This window comes from Anabrus simplex, chromosome 3 (genome assembly GCF_040414725.1).
Source record: "Anabrus simplex isolate iqAnaSimp1 chromosome 3, ASM4041472v1, whole genome shotgun sequence".
NCBI classification, from domain to species: Eukaryota; Metazoa; Arthropoda; class Insecta; order Orthoptera; family Tettigoniidae; genus Anabrus; species Anabrus simplex.
In genome coordinates, this window is record NC_090267.1 from 422,043,187 (window position 1) to 422,065,003 (window position 21,817).

Consider the following 21,817-nt stretch of genomic DNA (forward strand, 5'->3'; position numbering starts at 1 on the left):
GCCGCTTCCTTCCCACTCCTAGCCATTTCCTGTCCCATCGTCGCCATAAGACCTATCTGTGTCGGTGCGACGTAAAGCAACTAGCAAATAATAATAATAATAATAATAATAATAATAATAATAATAATAATAATAATAATAATAATAATAATAGTGAGTGTTCTCCGGAGAAGTGCAGTTCATATTTTTTAATTTCCTTCCTATATGCGACTTGCGCGTCTGAGAGGTTAACGTTCTACCTAAGATGAAATCTAATGTTGAAAACGACAAAAATGCCCAGTCCCCCAGGAAGAGAAAATGACCACTGAATGTTAAAATCTCCGATCTGGCTGAGAATAGAATCTGGGACCCCTCAGACACGGGGATTGACTATACCTTCATACTTCATGCATTCATTCATTGCTATATTTCGACATTCATTAATTAATATTGACCAGAAATATGCACGGTTTATACGACCTCAACCGTAAGTAAGACAGAAATACAACGAATTATGATTAAAACAGTAATGACTAGCAAATGTACCAGCCTTTCGCTACGGTATTATACATTGTATACGGATATCGAAGTAAATTACTATACACTCTGGTTAGGCAGATCGGAAAAGTCAGTTTTCCGAAACATTAGGAACTTGAGGGGGAGTGTTTTCGTACAGTGTGCCGGCCCACGGCACACGGAACAGTAACTGCGCGGTAGAGATAACTTCGTGAGGCAACACGACATGCTCCGCATCGGCGGGAAAGAGCTTGTACCTGACGTGTTGTGTGTAGTTATGACCAGTATAAAGCTGCACGGAACGTGAAGAAACAGTCGGAACACTGAAATATCGCGCCTAATAATCACGTTTAAAGGCTGCTTTTAGGTTAAGATTTTTTCGGTGGATATGAAATACACGTAACACGGTTACAATAGGTGTTTAAAAGTAACTAATACAAGAGTATTTTCACAAGTTATATGTATCGGCATGTATTGTGAGTAATTAAGGCCAGGATAGAACTTCACGGCACGCAAAAATGCAGTGGGAACTCAAAAATACGCACCCTAAAGGTCATGTCTAAATGTTGTTTTTAGGATAACAATGTTTTCATTCATTGTAAACTACACCTGTCACAATTACACTGGAAGTAGATGTGTTTACAAATGTCACAATGTTATTTTCACCATACCCGCACAGTTGAAGAAAGATTTGTCAGTTCTCTATTTACGTACAAAATATACAAGCAGGACACGGAAAAAATTAACCCATACAAGCAAAACACGAAGATAAAAATTAAACACTATGCGCAACTGGAAGAGGAGATTAAAAATAAAACTATACAAGCAGAATATGAAAATAAAAAATAAAAATTGTGGGCCAGACAGAGTGGCTCAGACGGCTGAGGTGCTGGCCTTCTGACCCCAACTTGGCAGGTTCGATCCTGTCTCAGTCCGCTGGTATTTGAAGGTGCTCAAATACGTCAGCCTCGTGACGGTAGATTTACTGGCACGTAAAAGAACTCCTGCGGGACAAAATTCCTTCACCTCGCGTCTCTGAAAACCGCAAAAGTAGTTAGTGGGACGTAAAGCAAATAACATTATTATTATTATTATTATTATTTTTATTATTATTATTATTATTATTGTAGGATGTTTAAGTTTCAAATGTTTCATCATTGTGCCGGTTGAAGATCCCTTTGCAGACAAAATAGAAGAAGATAAATTGCATTTCAATCTCTCCAGTTTTATTCTAGTAAAAAAAAGGTGCTAAACAGCACTCCGGTGCGACATTTCGTACGATGTATATTACTGGGCTTCAGTGAAGACACATTATGTTATTCGCATGTACCGAAGGCCAGTTGACGGTGCAGCGGAATTCGTAGAACAAAGAGGATATGACAGAACACGGAACACGGAACATTCCAGCACGTGGCGGCACACTGCCGATATCGACAGTCAGCTAGTAGGCGAAGATCAGTGCATAGTGGCGCTCTTGACGGGATAGCGAGTCACTGTCTCGGTCTCACTTGAGAATGTTTCGGATCACTGACCCTCGGTGCTCCGGAACAGCGGAACATAAACAGGGACATAGTGCCTAATACTACTGAACACACAGTGAGCGCTAACCGAAGAACAGCGTGGGGAGGTCCCCGTATGGTGTTTCCAATGTAAAGTGCGAGTTGCGGAGTTGTGATGATAACGGCAGGCTCATTTGCCTACTATCCTACACATTCGAGTTGGGAAGCAGGCCCCCTTGCCTACTGCGCGGTCACAATCAATTCGGGGAGCTTTCGTTACAATGGCAGACCGCCTTTCGTACTGCCAGACATATTACAGTCGATGAGTTTTTATTATAATGACAGGCACCTTCTCTACTGTCAATTGAAACTGAGTTGTGCTGTTATCATTATAATGACAATGCCTCTTTTCCTAATGCCAGTCAGCTTACTACTAGTCGCACTCGAGTTGGTAGGTTTCGATTAAAATAGCAGGTCACTTTGTCTAAACCCAGTCACATTTTAGATGGGTAAATTTGTTTTTAACGGCGGGCACCCTTGCCTACTGCCAGACACAATCGGGTAGGGGAGTTTTGAACAAAATTGCTTGTTCCCTTTCCTTCTGCCAGTCAAACGAGAAGGGAATTATATTACAATGGTAGGCCCCCCTTAATGATGACGATTACACAGGAGTTGGAGAAGGACCAATTCTTACTGCCAGTCAAAGACGATGTGGGGAGTAATGATGACAGTATCAGACGCATTTTGGACAATTTCCTTTTTTACCCTTCCTCACCCCCGATGCCAAAGGGGGCTGACATAATCCGGTGAGTCACTATTCATCTCAGCGACACTGAAAGCTATGGGTTCGACACTACTTTCGATTATTTTTGTATCTCACCCCTATCCATATGTGTAGTTTTGGATCTCTCTTGATAGCGATTCTTACCCTATCTTGCGCAAGTTTCGATATATATGCTGACAATGAGAGGGTCAACATATGTGTTTGAAAGTATGTTTTCCAATATGCATTTTATGAAAAATTATTTCAGATCCAGAATTACCAGTGAAAACTTCAGGTTTCTTAGCCATTGTTAGAACTTCGTGCATTCCAAACTTTTTTTGCTAGTGGCTTTACCTCGCACCGACACAGATAGGTTTTATGGCGACGATGGGACAGGAAAGGGCTGGGAGTTGGAACGAAGCGGCGGTGGCCTTAATTAAGGTGCCTGGTGGGAAAATAGGAATCCACCGAAAACCATCTCCAGGGCTGCCGAGAGTGGGATTCGAACCCACTAACTCTCGGATGAAAGCTCACAGCTGCGCGGTCCTAACCGCACGGCCAACTCGCCCGGTCATTCCAAATATTGAAAGATTTCACAAAACAAGGCATGACATTTCTCTCACTAACGAGGTTAGGTGCGTAAATTGCATATTGCAAGCGTACGTACGAAGACTGAAATAAGATATAATTTACCTAAAATGTTGTTTGTTATGTGAATCATACTATCTACTCTACTGATTCCAGGGAAATACAGTGCTAATTGATACATTTACGAATAAAACACCTTCCGCTTTATGCTCTATTATAGGATGATCCAGTAAATGTGCACACACACAATTCTGTTATACAATGAATGGCCACAATTTCTAACTGCTCTCTATTTACAAGTCTCTGCTCTTTTCATGCAACGGGTGGTCCGGCTCGCTACTACCTAAGAGAGCTGATTGACAGGCCTTTCACTTGCGCTCACAAGTCGGTCACCTCGTACAGCAGCTGCGTGCAGACAACTAGATTTGAACATGGTGCTACTGGCTACACAGCACGCGTTGACTGTTCCTTGGTTCGATTCCAGTGACGTACAGAGTCTCATGCAGTGAACAATTAAACAGCAACTGTTCAACAGTTCTAAACAGCAGAAGATTACTCCTCACAACAACGATTATTAACACAGTTCCAATTAAACCCACGATAGCTGCTCTAATCGCTGACTCAAGACGATCCTCAGTCCACGGAAGTATAATCAATCAATCAATCAATCAATCAATCAATCAATCAATCAATCAATCAATCAATCAATCAATCAATCAATCAATCAATCAATCAATCAATCAATCAATCAATCAATCAATCAATCAATCAATCAATCAATCAATCAATCAATCAATCAATCAATCAATCAATCAATCAATCAATCAATCAATCAATCAATCAATCAATCAATCAATCAATCAATCAATCAATCAATCAATCAATCAATCAATCAATCAATACTGATCTGCACTTAGGGCAGTCGCCCTGGTGGCGGATTCCCTATCTCTTGTTTTACTAGCCTTAAAGGATTTCAAAGAAATTGAAAATTCATTGAACATCTCTTTTTGGTAAGTTATTCCAATCCCTAACTCCCCTTCCTATAAACGAATATTTGCCCCAATTTGTCCTCTTGAGTTCTAATTTTATCTTCATATTGTGATCATTACTACTTTTAAAGACGCCACTCAAACTTATTCGTCTATTAATGTCATTCTACCCCATCTTTCTGCTGACAGCTCGGAACATACCACTTAGTCGAGCAGCTCGTCTTCTTTCTTCCAATTCTTCCCAGCCCAAACTTCGCAACATTTTTGTAACGCTACTCTTTTGTCGGAAATCACCCAGAACAAATATTCTCTATACACCATACACTATAGTAAACACAATACTATAAGGCAGTACACAGTCCTCCTGTCCCGTACGCCGCCTTCTGTCCAGATACTCATTCGAGACTCCTACGTAACAACAGCTACAACTCCTCGTTCAGACATCGACGGGACACTAGCGACAGCCAACACCCCTAACCCCTCAGCCCAGCAGCCGAATCCCAACTCACTGCGTCTCACACTGACTCTATCACGGAGTCCAACACTGACTAACCATCCACGGCTAGCCTCCCTTTTTATAGCCCTGGTGATGTGTACCAGAATATTCGCGACTGGCTAAAGATGGAACATTCTCGTTGCGTCTCCTAGAAACTTACAGGTAAACCAGCCGACGAGAACAATACACGGACATGCCAGCCATGCCCTCCAGGCCGGCTGTGTGCTTCCCAGTCGTCTGCCTCACTAGCCGCACCCAGGAAGTACCGAAACGGGATACCACGGGGCTAGCGCTTAGGAATACTAATATACATCGTATTTACGCTTTGCTGTAGTTATATGTGGAGTAAATAATCACTGTAAGCAAGACCAGCACCCGTCTCATTCAGCAAATATTTGGATACTAGAGCCCCCATTTATTGCAATATTACCATAAATAAGGTAAGGTAAGGGTTATTCTTCCCGAAGGCAGGTCCGAACCTCCGCAGAGGTGTTCCTGAGCCGGAGTTTACATGCGGTAGGGTGGCGAGTTCCTTTCCGCTCCTCCATTCCCTTACCTCCCACCAACAGCGCGTGGCAACCCATCCAACTCCTGACCACGCCCAATGTTGCTTAACTTCGGAGATCTCACGGGAACCATAAAGATCCCAGGAAAACTAATTTAAGGCCCCTGGTAGAAGTTATCAGACAACAGGAGTAAATAAATTCTCGGATAAGTCAGAATCGAAGCCCGCGCATCGCGGTCGGAAGCTAACCGCGACAAGGAGTTCAAATTTTCTGCTTACCTGTACAACGTTAAAACTAAATTCTCCAAAAACATCCCGAGTTCCGTTAAGCAGCGAGCATTAATCTCTTACGAACAGGTCTTCCCAGACAATAAAAGAATGAACTCGTCATGGTGAAACCTACTGGAATTTAGAAGCTGTTATATAACTATGTATCCACACGGACTGATCCTCCTCTCCGGCCTCCTGATCCATTGCGGCAGTAACGCTTTTCGCTTGGATTCATTTGGATTACATGAGAGTGTGGATTAACATGGCCTCGACTACTGGGGGCTTTGCTCTACATAAATGAAGCGTGTTCATAAAACCCTCGCTAAGTCTGTGCCCACAGCTAGGTTGAAACTCTGTGACACATTGTGGACAGACACAGAAGAATAATTACCGTTCCACAGACAAAATATTAGAAAAGCCTCCAGGATATAACAGCACGTTCATTCGTCAGTGGGAGATCACGTGACTGGATAATTACTATTGGATATATTATTATTATTATTATTATTATTATTATTATTATTATTATTATTATTATTATTATTATTATTATTATTAAATAGTAGTAATCAAAACTGGAAGCAAACTACAATTTGTATTTCACGTAATTATCTTAAAAAATGTATCATGTTAACTGTGAGAGGTGTCCGAATTTAAACAACATTGCGTGTGGATGGGTGGCACAACTCAAAAAATTCGAATTTCGAGTTAATGCACTCTTCAGTATTGTAGATTAGTCTTTTCCTAGCAACAATAGAGGCACATATTTTAGTTCAATATTCCTAAAACAAATGGCAGAACTGCCGCTGTTGCATTCTGTGCTTTATAATTTACATTGGCTGCAATACTGGCGCTTCTCAGCAGGGCCGTAACCAGGACGGGGTTACTGACGGTCAGAACACCCTCGTCCCCATGACATTTTTACAAAAGAAAATAAACTAATCAAAGTCGACTCTTTTAAACATTCACAGAGACATAATTGTAAAACCAACAGATCTCTTGAAGCTATTTCTAAACTGAGGGCAGGTTTCTTTCTGAAAGATTTAAGGTTCAAAGGGGAGGAGGAAAACATTCTTAATACTCACATTTCTTATAAGCTTGCACAGTGACAAGTAAGTGTACTATGAAGAAGTTATTTCAGCCAAGAGGGTGTTAAGCTTTTACAAGTGTTGATGAAATATCTAAGTAAGTTTTAATATCGTTTAATTCAGACAAGTCCGACTCGTTGGTTGAATGGTCAGTTTACTGGCCTTCAGTTCAGAGGGTCCCGGGTTCGATTCCCGGCCGGGTCGGGGACTTTAACGTTCATTGGTTAAGTCCAATGGTTCGGGAGCTGGGTGTTTGTGCTGTCCCCAACATCCCTGCAACTCACACACCGTACATAACCGTAGTCTCCACCACAGTGACACACAGTTACCTAAATATGGCAGGACCGGGCGAGTTGGCCGTGCGCGTAGAGGCGCCGTGAGCTTGCATCCGGGAGATAGTAGGTTCGAATCCCACTATCGGCAGCCCTGAAGATTGTTTTCCGTGGCTTCCCATTTTCACACCAGGCAAATGCTGGGGCTGTACCTTAATTAAGGCCACGGCCGCTTCCTTCCAACTCTTAGGCCTTTCCTTTCCCATCGTCGCCATAAGACCTATCTGTGTCGCTGCGACGTAAAGTAACATTTGTCAAATATGGCAGATGCAGCCCACCCTCACTGGACGGACTGCCTTACAAGGTCTGCACCCGGCTATAAATACCCACACGAAATTATTATAATTCAGACACTTTAAATACTTCGAATATTATTTACTTTTCAGTTAAGTCTTTGCATGTCATGTAATTTGGATTGCCGAAGAGTGTATAATTTGGACCTTTGAAACAAATGTATTAGTTACGTTTCTTCATGGTTTTGTTGGTGATTCTAAAAAAAACTTGTTTTATAATTTAAGTCCGGGCCACGATGTAGAGGTAGCATGTCTGCCTCTTAACCGGTGGCTTCGGGTTCGATTCCCGACCAAGAAAAGTAGTTTTACGTAGATCTGAGGGCTGGTTCAAGGTCCACTCAGCCTACATGATTACAATTGAGGTGCTATCCGACGGCATTGTAGGCCGATGTGAGAAGTACTATGATGACGACAGGATTCAGTGCAATAGTTGCAAAAAGTGGGTTCATTAAAACTGCACCAAAATTCAGGATGAATGGTTTTATCACTGTCTTCATGCCAAAGGTGACGACCACAATTCGCAGTGTCTTATTTGATATTAAATACATTAAATAACTCACAAGCGCTTATATTTAACAGTCCAAGTAACACGATAACAAATTTTAGAATAAATATTACTTTTAAACAAATCCTAAAGATAATATTAACATTTATTTTCACCAAATCATTTGATACATTCTAGTAATTATTTTCATTAAGGTCAATAGTGTTATAGACACTTAAAATTATGTGGTCCAAATGATGCAGACTTCCCCTACCGTTGGTAGCAATATTTTGAGCTCAGTCATTAGCTCTGGTACACCAAGATTTGATTTCAGTTACTAAACTACCAACCTGGAAGAAAGTCTCTAGAATACATTTACACAAGTTTTATAATTCCGTTGAACGGAAGTATGGAGCAATCATTGGAATTACCACCTGGAAATACACACAGGAATGTATTATTGACTTTCAACTGTGATTAAGGTATTAATTTCCTTTTGACTGATATCTGATTAATATAGAGAGAGCCTAAGGAATAATTACGGCCTATCTAACTACGAGATTGTAGGGACTCTTCAATTAAAACGGAAAACCTATACTTCGGGAAAAGACAATAGTGTTGTGTTAGGACTGGAAATAAACAGAAGGATGATGGTGGTTTAAGGAGAACATCAATCAGGAAACCATTCAGTCTTAATTCCACTGAACAGCTAAGTCCTTATCCCGAAGGCTGGTTGGATCGTCCACATGTACCACCAAACGTTATGCGGTTATAGGGAAACCGGCAGTGTCATAATGAGGCGTACAAGGCATAATGAGAAGTCAAGCAGTTTCGTTTACCCCACTGGGTAGAAACATGGCAGACCCTGCGAGTACTCCTTTTACAATATCCAGACGCATTAGTCATGCTCCGAATGTCGTAACTAGAGTCCGGATTTTTAGGTACTGATAGGTTAAAGTGCAAATTAACTTAAGCGGACAACACGTATATACTACGCCGTACAGCGGTTATGCTAGGAGATTTGCATAGATATTAGGGGTACGGCCTATATAACTCCTTGAATTTATGTTACTCTTGCTACATTATGGTACAACGGGTTGCATGACACATCCTATAAACCAAATTACTTTGCATTCTAACCTATTGCCACCTAAAAATCCGAGGTCTAGTCATAACTCAGCGCCAACCACATTTCAGCATCTTCCATACAATCACAACCATAAATGAGACAGAGTTTGAGGAAGTTACATCTTGCTCTGGCAATGCAGCAGATAAGTAACCAATGAACTGATCGATCTCTTTGTTTTAATAGCTCCTTTCAAAATCACCTCTCAGTACGGTGAGACCCATATTAACCTATAGTCTTCTTGCCTGGAGTCCCATCACAGTACTGAATCTCAATAAGCTTCAGAGAATACAGCGTCGTGCGGAGAGGCTAATAACTTATCGCTCCCATTTTCATTCGACTGAAATCCCCTCAATAGAAATTACCGTCAAAATAACCGATTTGATCTTTCTTCGAAAATCCCTCTCCGGCTCCTTTAAACTTGACCCTTTCCATACCGTTTCTCCATCCTTTCGCTGTCCGCAGAGGCGTACTTGCCGTACCACCACCTGACAATCCGGTTACAATACATGCAAACAAGATGTGGAAAATCTCTGTGTATATATGAACGGGAGTGAAAGTGAGTGTGTTATTGAGTGAGTGGTTTAGCCTACTGTATGAGTGTAAATATGTGAATAATGTAATTGTTGCAAATATTACCTTACTGGGTTTGTGGGTTCGGCCATCCATAAACTCTGTATTTTATGACAAATAATAATAATAATAATAATAATAATAATAATAATAATAATAATAATAATAATAATAATAATAATAATAATAATAATTTCCTTTAACATCAGTATGCCAATTGTCGTTAAGTATTCCTACAGTCCAGCGTATTCTTTCCATTCATCTCCAACACCACACCTCGAATTCCTCTTATGTTGTCTTTACAATTTTTTAAACGGTCCATGTTTCCGAACACAAAGTACGGATGTAACATTTTATAAATTTTATTTTCAATTATGAGGATACGTTGTAGTGATTTGGAATATTCATATCCTTACCGGGCGATTTGGCCGTGCGGTTAGGGGTGCACAGCTGTGAGCTTGCATCGGGGACATAATGAGTTCGAACCCTACTGTCGCCAACCTTGAAGATGGTTTTCTGTGGTTTCTCCAGGCAAATGCTGTGGCTGTACCTTAATTAAGGCCACGGCCGCTTCCTTCCCACTCCTAGGTCTTTCCTATCCCGTCGTCGCCATAAGACCTATCTGTGTAGGTGCGACGTAAAGTCAATTGTAAAAAATGTCCTATTCTTGTTGCCATCATGACCTGAGCTATTTGAAATTTATTACAGTTATATTTCGTCTGAAGTAACTTCACACCTAAGATAATATGTCAAACGTTTCACTACTTCATTGGAATGCACTTAAGTATGTCCATTTAGTTGGCGATTAGAGAGACAGTCATTACTTTTGTTTTTTTTAAATATTCATATTTAAGCAACAACAACAAACCATAAAGAGCAGTTGATGTGAAGATGACAATAAAAATATGGAAATATGGAAAATGTAGAGAAAAAGGGTGAGCTCCCATGTACATATAGAATATTTCCTAGACCTATCTTAAGATGAGATATTATTTACAGTATTTACATAGTTTACAAAATACTTAAATTATACTGCGCAAGATATACATGTATATACTTAATTTTCCACTCCTCGTTCGTTCTGTCTATCGATAGTAAGCTAATCATTCATTCGATCATTCCTGTGCTCGCATATACTTCCTTTCACTCTACCAATCATTCACCTACACACTCACAGGCACAAGAAGCAGGTCCATTGTATTACATTTTTCTTTTTGACTATTACAATGAAGTCAGAATTACGTACGAGAAATGCTACAAAATTACCGAGAGACAGACAGAGATGTTAATATTTCCATTTTGAATTAAATCATTACGGATTACTTCATCTGTGAATTCGCACACGTGATATCATTAAACCTGTAGATCTTGTGCACTAGCGCAAACAGCTAGCGGAATGCAGGAGATTAATTTAAATTTCCTGGAATGAAACGACTTCCTCTATAAACCCGTCGACTATGGGTGAATGCTGTAAATAGTGAACATCAATTCACTACTCTATCCTTAATTGAAATCTTGAGTTTATTTACGTTTTAACTCAGACTTTCATTGCCTTGACACGTATTGCAGCTATGGATCATAGTAATACAGTACATCCCAATCTTAGACAGAAACGAATTAAGAAATTGTAATCATAGCATGTGACAGTAAATTCCCTCCAATAATAATAATAATAATAATAATAATAATAATCATCATCATCATCATCATCATCATCATCATCATCATCATCATCATATAGTGGTTTATTTCATAGATTTCAGAGAAAGCCTTAACTCGCTGGAAAGTGAAATCCTAGAAACGATAATCAGAGAATTTGGGGCCAAATCAAACTGGCAAACTTCATCACAGAAAGTTTAACAGGCACAACTTCTAATGTGAAATTCATGGGAGAATTTTCTCAGTCATTTGAAATTAAGACAGGTGTGCGACAGGGTGATTTATCATCATCACTACTATTCAACTGTGTTCTGGAGAAGATTGTGAGATTTTGGAATTCCTAACTTGAAAATCAAGGGATAATCCTGATCTGCTTAGGAAGAAAATCGGGAGGAATCAAAGTCAACTGCTTGGCTTTCGCTAATTTTGTGATACTTTCAAAAAACCTAGAGGGAGAGGCCGTACAGATCAACCTCCTAGAAAAGATAGCTAGTAAGACGGGACTTAGTATCTCGAAAGAGAAGACCAAGTTCATGATAAATGACAAACATGGACCAGAATTCCTTGAAACAGAGATTGGACGGATTCATAGGGTTACACAGTTCAAATACCTCAATGAAATCATACAAGAGAAGGGAATAGAGAAAGCTGCTCTGGATGACCGTATCATAAAAATGGGCAGAGCTCACAGACTAACTAAAAATGTCTACAACAAGAAATGCATTTCGTGGAATGCCAAAATAAAGCATTACAGCACTGTAATAAAAAACAGAATGTCTGTATGCCAGCGAATGCCTCTCGATGAATTACAAGTTGCAGAAGCTGGAGATCCTAGAAAGAAGAATACTCCGGAAAATCTTGGGCCCAACCCAGGCAGAAACCGGCTCGAAACTTATGAACAATAATACAGTCTAAAATGTGAAGAAAATTTCAGAGACCATGAAAAATGAGCTGGACAATGAATGGACAAAACTAGACCAACCAGAAGTGATTGGACTCCCTGTGGAACAAGCAGACAACGACGGCATGGATCAAGGTAGTTCTATAGATCTAGAGAAGTATAACATCCAGGAAGTTCAGATATTAGACAAGAAAACATTTCGGAGCATGATTCCAAATTTGGAAGGGTTTCATGTCGAAGGAACTGCAAAGACGGGAAGAGCCTGTACGGATGAACAGAGGAAACAGTATATGAAGGAGTACTAGAGGAAGAGGAAATTCAAGACAAAGAAAAAATTAAGTTGTAGCGTGATCTAAAGTGGCCAATTTAGCAAATAATAATAATAATAATAATAATAATAATAATAATAATAATAATAATAATAATAATAATAATAATAATAATTTGTTTTACGTCCTAATAACCCTTTTTCCGTTTTCCAGAGACGTTGAGGTCCCTATGTATTGTCTCGCGGACGTTACGTGCATATAATTTTTTTTTTACAATTTTTTTACGTCGCACGGACACAGATGGGTCTTATGGCGACGATGGGATAGGAAATGGCTAGGAGTGGGAAGGAAACGGCCGTGGCCTTAATTAAGGTACAGCCCCAGTATTTGCCTGGTGTGAAAATGGGAAACCACGGAAAACCATCTTCAGGGCTGGCGACAGTGGGGCTTGAACCCACTATCTCCCAGATGCAAGTTCACAGCTGCGCCCCCCTAGCCGCACGGCCATCTCGCCCGGTATGTAAATCTATAAACAAGAGACTGACGTATTTCAAATACCACCAGACTGAGCTGGGGTTGATCCCGCCAAGTTAGGCATAGAAAGCCTGTACCGTGTGAGTCACTCAGTCGGCCATTTCCATCCAACTGACATGACCATACCCAATAGCTTATGTATCATGCAGGAAATAATCTAATGGCGTTAAAGAAAAGTGTTTATTTTGTGTTTGTGTTTGTTACCATTTGTTTTACGTTGCGCTGACAAACATAGGTCTTATAGCAACTATGGGACAGAAAAGAGCTACGAATGGGAAGTAAGCGACCGTGACATTAGTTAAGGTGTTAAAATGGGAAAGCACGGCAAACCACCTTTAGGGCTGCCGACAGTGGGGTTCGAACCCACCATCTTTAGAATACTGGACACTGGTCTCAATTAAGCGACTTGCAGTTATCAAGCTCGGTAAGAAAAGTGTTATAATTTGGACGGAATTTACTGTGGTCTTGATTTTTGTTTGGACTTAGCATTCCCCTGGTGTTAAAAGGGAAATGATGCTAAACAATCTTCAATGTCACCGATGTTGGGATTTGCACCTACTGTGTCCGTACACCGCAGCCATGCTGCTGGGTAGTTGTGGAGAGTTTTGAAACAATGAAATAAAATAAATATTTTCTGCTTTTAGAAGTTAATTTACTGTTCGGTTCCTTGGCTGAACGGTCAGTAAGCTGTGCTTCGATTCGGAGGATCCCAGTTTCGATTCCCGGGTAGGCCGAAGATTTTAACTGAATATGGTCAATTCCTCTGGCAGGCCTACGGGAACTGGATGTCTGTGATCGTCTTAACACATATTTTCATTAGCATACAGCAGATCATATTGCTAACCAATGCAGAAACCTACAGTGGTGAATATATGCCTCCACATTGGGATACAGCTTGGAAGAGCACCCGGCCACACTAGTACCGAGTCCAGATAACTGGGAAAAAGTCCCAGAAAGAAGAAAGAGAAGGAGAAGTAACATGTCCATTATGAAATAAATGTTTTTCCATGATGCAGCATATAACGGAAAAAATGTATTTGCTCTTTAAACTACCGATATAAATTTTGTAGCATTTTCCCCTTTGATAAGCATTCTACGGAATCCGAAAATAACTTTTAAAAGTCAAAATAAAATATCAAGCAATCAAGGGTGAAGATGGGGTCAAAGACCACACCGGTGACGTCCATCCACCACATCCGAGTCACATTTAATCTCGCTGGCAACCCGTTTTCAGATTGCCGGTATTTGAATTAAGAATAATTACAATGTTGTATTTTGTTTAAATTTTCTTTACGACGCACCGACACAGATAAGTCTTACGGTGACGATGAGATAGGAAAGGGATAGGAGTGGGAAGAAGCGGCCGTGGCCTTAATTAAGATTCAGCCACAGCATTTGCCGGTATGAAAATAGGAAACCACGGAAAACCATATTCAAGGTTGCCGACAGTGGGGTTCAAACCCACTATCTCCTGGATGCAAGCTCACAGCTGTGCGTGCCTCTAACCGCACGGCCAACTCGCCTGGCATGTTGTAATTTCATCGTAATCACCATAGTAGTTCATTCCTTCCAGACACATTACTCTTTAGATTGTCAGTATAACGTGTCCACCGCCGTAGTGAAATATTAGCGCTATTAGTTACCGTCATCGGAAACCCCAATTCGATGCCCGTTACTGCCAGACATTTAAGAGTGGCAAGAGGGCTGGCGTACGGTTAAACGGGGACATGCACCTCAAATTCATCGGGAAAAGAGAAAAGGGACAAGGAAACGGAAGTACACTTAGTCTATCTGCTGTATGGCTACCCCTTGATGTAGGGGTCAGAGTTCACGCGAGATGAATGTTCACGGCCTGTTTTACGACCGGATGCCCTTCCTGACGCCAACCTGAGTTCAGGAACTAATGAAGATGAAACGAATTATAGTGGATGCCATTGGTTAAGGATGTGGGAGGAATCGGTTGTGGCATATGAATAGGAACTTTCGCGTCACTTGCCTGGAAGTGAAAATGGGAAACCACAGAAAAAAACCATCTCATGACAGCCGACGATGGAGTTCAAACCCACGCGTCTCCGAATGCAGATCTTGGCTCCACAGCAGTAGTGGGCAGCCACTCTGCTCGGTGAAAGTACACTTGGTACAACATGAATTATTTTTTGTATTCGCCCTCTTAGTAGAATCAATTTTACTCACTCATCCAAGGAGCAGGTTCAAACCTCAAGGGTAATAACATTTTCAGTCCTTCTGTCTTAGAATTAATACTACAATGTAAAATCTGGTATGATCAGCGTAGTTTCTTCAAGTAACAAATAGTACAACTCTGAAACTTACTTTCCTGAAGTTGAATGGATCGCTTGCGGCCTCAGGTTGTAGTGTTACATCCAGGCAATTGTTGGGATGATACCTAGAATAAAAATACAAATACGAATAATTCTCAATGGGTGTCAACCGTGGGGTCCTTAGCTGACTCTAGCAGGCTCCACAATAGCATCTCTCTTATCAGACGTTTCTTGGTCATCTCTTGTTCTCTTCCTACCCCGATAGTATTAGGCTTGTGACGCACAAGTAGTCTTAATTTTTCATCATCCGTGACCCTTCCTTCAGCAATAAGTTCATCCTTTTCCTATTATTTAATATTCTTTTTACAGTTTGTTTTGCGTTGTACCGACGCAGATAAGTATTACGGCGACTATGGAACAGGTAGGCTCAGATCAGCGCGACCCTAATTTTACGGCCAATTTGCTCGTCCTTATTCTTATTTTTCTTTCGATTGTTACTTTCTCTTGAATCACCGCCGCTACATTTCCTTATTACAATAATACCGTAAAAAAATCTTTCCAATTCTAGCCCTTTTTACTTATAAATACTCACATAACTATCCTAAAGGTGTTACGTGGACGGAGACTATCCGGCAAAGCTCACAATCGTACTAGGTACACGGAGCTGATGATCATGGCGTTAGATCTCCCTGACACTGTGCAAGAACAACAACAGAATTATTACAGGATTTTTTATTCTGCTACTTGAAGCTTGTTTTGGTTTGACACGAACAGAAATATCAATCCCGTGTGGAGATGAGGTAAATATAAATTATACTTTATTGGTTTTGTGCCCCACTAACAAGTTTTGGGGTTGAGAAGGTGCCGATATTTTTGTTTACAAGTTGCTTGACATCGCACCGACACAGATAGGTCTTGTGCCGACGATGGGATAGGAAAGGTTTAGAAGTGGGGAAAAGCAGCCCTGGACTTAATTATGCCCCAACATTTGCCTGGTGTAGAAATAGGAAATCACGGAAACCATCTTCCGGGCTGCCGACAGTGGGGTTCGAACCCACTACCCGAATACAAGCTCACTGCTGTGCGACCCTAACCGTACGGTGAACTTACTCGGCGCCGAAAATGTTATACCACAGGAATTATTTCACGTGCCGACAAATACCATGAAGACTGATACGGGATCGAATTCTCCAACTTAGGATCAGAGAAAAAAAAAATCTACAATGTGAGAAACTCAGTCCCGCAGATTAAAACGATTTTATTCCACCCGTCAGAATACACATTTCTCGTGTGCATTTTAATGCCCACGTTTCTCCCCATCATTATATCCCTCTGTACGAAGAGTCACCCCTCTTTTGGCTCACCTCCCCTCACTGAACTGTTGTGGGAGAAAAAGAAAAGTTTCGATGTCAGACACGTGCTTTATGTAAATGTTTATAAAAAGCACTGGTGCCATCCTCCCCTATACGCCGGCATGTCGTCGTAAATGTAGAACAGCACGTAGAAGCAGACAAATACACCCCTACCTTACTTCACTTCCTGTCACAACTGGGTTACAAGGAGACACTCAGATGTTCGAGTTGCGGACTTTTTTGATACTTGGTGTATTTATAACAAATATTAGGTACAACAAAATGTTGAAGTAATAGAGCGTACTTCTCCACATTTTGAAGTCCGGCTCCATGGCTAAATGGTTAGCGTGCTGGCCTTTGGCCACATGGGTCCCGGGTTCGATTTCCGGCGGGGTCGGGAATGTTAACCATAATTGGTTGTATGGTGTATGTGTTGTCTTCATCATTTCATCCTCATCACGACGCGCAGGTCGCCTACGGGAGTCATATCAAAAGACCTGCATCTGGCGAGCCGAACTTGTCCTGGGACACTTCCGGCACTAAAAGCCATACGCCATTTTTCCCCCCACATTTTGTAAGAAAATAGCAATTAAAATTGGCAAAGTAAACGGCATGAGGAAATTGTAATCTTATTTTCTGTTGGGTTTGAAACGGCGGTCATGGATTACGGAGGCCAGAACTCTACCACTGATCCACAGAAGGTGCTTATTTTGCCGTATAATACGTAGACTACGTATTTCTGTTGTATTTGTTTGCTCAGTTACCAGTTTACCTACCCTAAATAGCATGGGTTAATGCCTACTATAGGAACTGGATTCTCGAATAATCAGACGCGACCTGATATCTATTAACTTATTTTGTGACTTATTTGATTCTAAACGTGTTTGGCCAGGCTGAGTGGCTCAGGCGGTTGAAGCGCTGGCCTTCTGACCCCAACTTGGCAGGTTCGCTCCTGGTTCAATCCGATGGTATTTGAATGTGCTCAAATACGTCAGCCTTGCGTCGGTAGATTTACTTGCACGTAAAGGAGCTCCTGCGGGACAAATTTCTGGCACTTCGATGTCACGAAAAACTGTCAAAAAGTAGTTAGTGGGACGTGAAAAACAATAATATTATTATTATATGTATTCAAAAGTTTATCTTCCTGCCACCCGAAAATTATTTATTTGTATTTTGTACACCCACAAGATCATCTCTTCAGATAGCCCAGTCTTGAGGAGGGAGATAAGACCATTCCCGTCGTGAGTCCGACATATTCAATTTACCACTGATTCAATTACAACTTACTTTGCAACTGTTCTCGCACTCTGTTCTTTTCACAAACAGAATGAAAGGAATCCTGAGGGTGATTAGATTTCACACGCTTGCTGACTGCAGCTTGTAAGTTTGAGATATTGGTAAGACTTAAAGCAGAACCTGTCAATGAACCAACTAAGTCTGCACTTACAAAGTTGAGGACCAGAACTTTGTAGTATAATTATCACTACTCTGTAAGGAAGTCTGTTTCTCAGGAAATTGCTGCAGTTTGGTGTGCAGCTCTCAGGCTGAGGTTAACATCTCAGCGAGAGTGGTTTCTTCATTAGAAGGTGTCAATTGTGAAATGACACAGCAATAAAAATGTAAAGTACTGTATGTATCTATTATGGGTAGGCTCTACTGAAAATAATATTTTGTCTAATTATAATCCTATTAGCATATAATCCTGTCTTCGAGAGCCAAATTAACATGTAAAACGTAATTGGAAAATTGAAATAGGCCTATAGGTGGTAATGGTTGTATGTTACAAAAACTTCACATTTAACATGTTATATGCATGCCAGTCCGCCTCTGTGGTGTAGTGGTTAGCGTGATTAGCTGCCACCCCCGGCTCTGCCACGAAATTTGAAAAGTGGTACGAGGGCTGGAACGGGGTCCACTCAGCCTCGGGAGGTCAACTGAGTAGCGGTGGGTTCGATTCCCACCTCAGCCATCCTGGAAGTGGTTTTCCGTGGTTTCCCACTTCTCCTCCAGGCGAATGCCGGGATGGTACCTAACTTAAGGCCACGGCCGCTTCCTTCCCTCTTCCTTGCCTATTCCTTCCAATCTTCACATCCCTCCACAAGGCCCCTGTTGAGCATAGCAGGTGAGGCCGCCTGGGTGAGGTACTGGTCATACTCCCCAGTTGTATCCCCCGACCAAGAGTCTGAAGCTCCAGGACACTGCCCTTGAGGTGTTAGAGGTGGGATCCCTCGCCAAGTTCGAGGGAAAAACCGAACCTGGAGGGCAAACAGATGATGATGATGATATGCATGCCAGCTGTACAAATAATAACAGGTATTACTTTAAAAGAACAAACTTCATGGTTATGAGAGTTTAATTGTATTTTAACTTGTAAAGGAGGAATAACAACGTCTATCTGGTATCAATTTCAGCTGCTGAGACATTGTAGTTTTCCCAGTATTACCGCGAATGGCAGACAGAACAGGGATTACATATATGTAAATATATCTACAACATTTCTAAAGAGATATTTATTTACAGATTTATGTCAGACTGGCATATGTACTCGTTCTTCGCATGGTAATTGGTAACTGATTTCACGATTCCTTCATGAATTTATGCGAAGTTACATGTCTCTATTCAAACATTATGCGGCATGTTAAACTGATATTATTCTACGAAAGCACATGGCAGTAACGTGAAGTGCGATAAAGCTGAACAAAGTGGAGAGAGAATGAGGACGATCACAGAGTTCATTGAACGGTACAGTTTCTGGTTCGAAGTGTGCGTAATTCTCCTTACTCCTCTGTTACATATTCTTGTTCATCTGAAATCGGGAGTGACTCTGTGGCTGAAGACTGAGTAAAATGGCTCTTTAGTTAAACCATTCAACCCACCTTGAAATGACATGACAGTCTGTAAAACAGTCCGTCAATGACATCTCCCTTGTTACTTTCCTACCGAAAAGGTTTACATGAGAAAAAGAGTTTTAGAAATTGATTTCCATTAAGGCTGGTAGTTTTCCATTAAGGTTGGTCACGTATATTTTGTGGGAGGGTCGACTTCCTGTAAACCCCCAGTGAAATGCGGGATTTAGAAATAATATTGCCTCTAAAACCTACCCAAGGAGATGCGTATTCTAAATATAAAATTTGTTACAAATACAGTATATCCATTTGTTTCCCAGGTATATAAACTGAACAAATGGACAAATGTTCGATAGAACAGGTAATAAGAGAGGTTATCGTCAACGAATGGTTTTATGAGTCTGCAGCCACAGAGCCACTCCCGATTTCAGATGAACAAGAATATGTAACAGAGGGGTAAGAAGAATTACGCACACTTCGAACCAGAAACTGTACCGTTCAATGAACTGTGACAAATAGACAGACACCAAAGTTAAAAAATATGCAGATGGTCATTAATAAACCTGAAACGGATAACTGTACGCAAATTTCGCCAAAATAGTCAGCGTACAGACACGCCATCGTTTCGATTTTATTTATATAAATATGAAATGTGCTCCACGCACAACACCTTCTGAGAAGGTATCAAGTCTAGTAGCCTTCTGTATGAACATTAATAAAACGCAGGGGAAAACGCTAGAAAAAATGGGTGTATACTTACCCGAACCAGTATTCAGACACGAACAATTGTATGTTGTACCAACTGGGGCTAGTGCGTTTGAAAATGTTAAGATCCAGATACGGCCGAATGATCTAAGCATTGTATGAAAAGAAATTTTATCAACTAAATATATATATATATATATTACGAATTAATCAGTTATTATGTTCATAAAGCTATTGAAAATGGCAGGCAAAATAATGTGACTGGGACAGGCATATCAAGACGATTTATCTGACCTATTTATAAGGAATGCTGCGGGTCCAATAATTTGCAATAAAATCGAATAGATCATGCAACTTTAACCCGGGAGTGGTCGCTAGCCGAAATGTAACGTGAGTGGTCGCGCGTTAGACTTTCTCTCACATTAAAATAATTATGACATTTTTCACAGTTTTGTTGGGACGTAAGGCTGGAGTTTACTACTGAAATGAAACGCAAGTTCTACCTTATATATTTTAGATAAAAATGAAATGATTAGCTGTTTATTAAAGACACAAATTACTACATAAAATAACATATGCCACGTACATAAAAATAACTTCCATCCCGTTGTTGTAAAAAATAAAATCTCACACATGCATTATATCTAGTAATATTTACTTATAAAGCAAGGTTTCTGAACACAATAACATTTTCAGAAACAAGAAGTGCTCATAATACAAATACTAACGCGTATAACAGGAGTAAGTTTACCGCTCCACTTCGAAATAACACAAACGTCATTAGTCGCGCGATGAGAGAAACTCTCACGCAGCGCGCACGGACACATAGGAATCTTTGTTCTGACTAGGGGAGGTAGTTCCTACCCTTCAAATGTGAATCGCTGTACTCACGACAGTTATACCCTCAGCTAGAAGAGGGAACAGTCACCTCCCTTTCATCACTGTGAAGTAATATCACAATTAAAACATGATGCGAGAGAAAATCACATATAGCGACCACTCGTGGGTTAAAGAGCTGACATCAGTGTACAACAAATCCAAGTGCTTAACACCTATTTGTGTTTTCAATGAGCACACCTTGAGGTGTGCGGTGTTCATCACACATTGTCTTTTTATAACACCTTTTGTTTTGTCTGGTAACAACAGGTATTGCATTTTCTTTTTCACTGGTCTTCCCGGGGTAGCATTGTTGATTGCTAGCATTTCCTGAAATTCAAATTCAGCTTATACCTGTTGTTCGAGAGTTTGTCCCATTGTCTGATACTTTATTTTAAGCATATGAATAATGATAAAAGCTTGAAGTACATAAATTCTTAACAATCCGTGAAACGTAGCAAGCGCAATATCAAAATTAAGATTTTCTTAGTTCTAATGTACAGCTGCCGTTGCCATGTTTAAACTTGTAGGAGTACTGGGATTGTAGGTGGCCAACCCTGAGGCAAGTTAGTCTACTTTCTTTATGCCTAGACCTCGGTGGAGGATCTTCACTTTATTCAGTGAAAGGCCCCCAAAGCCTACATATCGATTATAAACTTAAGCCTGCCTCATCTTCAACAGCTTGGATACTTTGTCAGATTAGTTAACAGCTCATCGCCTTGTCACTTTCACGTGTCGTAAATCCAGTGGATAGAATTAGGCAGCTGTGTGTGTAACACTTCAATATTGAACATGTGGTGACAAGGAGTGGCAGCATCCCCTTTCCCGAAGAATGTTAACAAAGCTGTAGGGGAAACCATGTGAGCTAAAGTTAGCCGTTCTCTAGTTAACGACG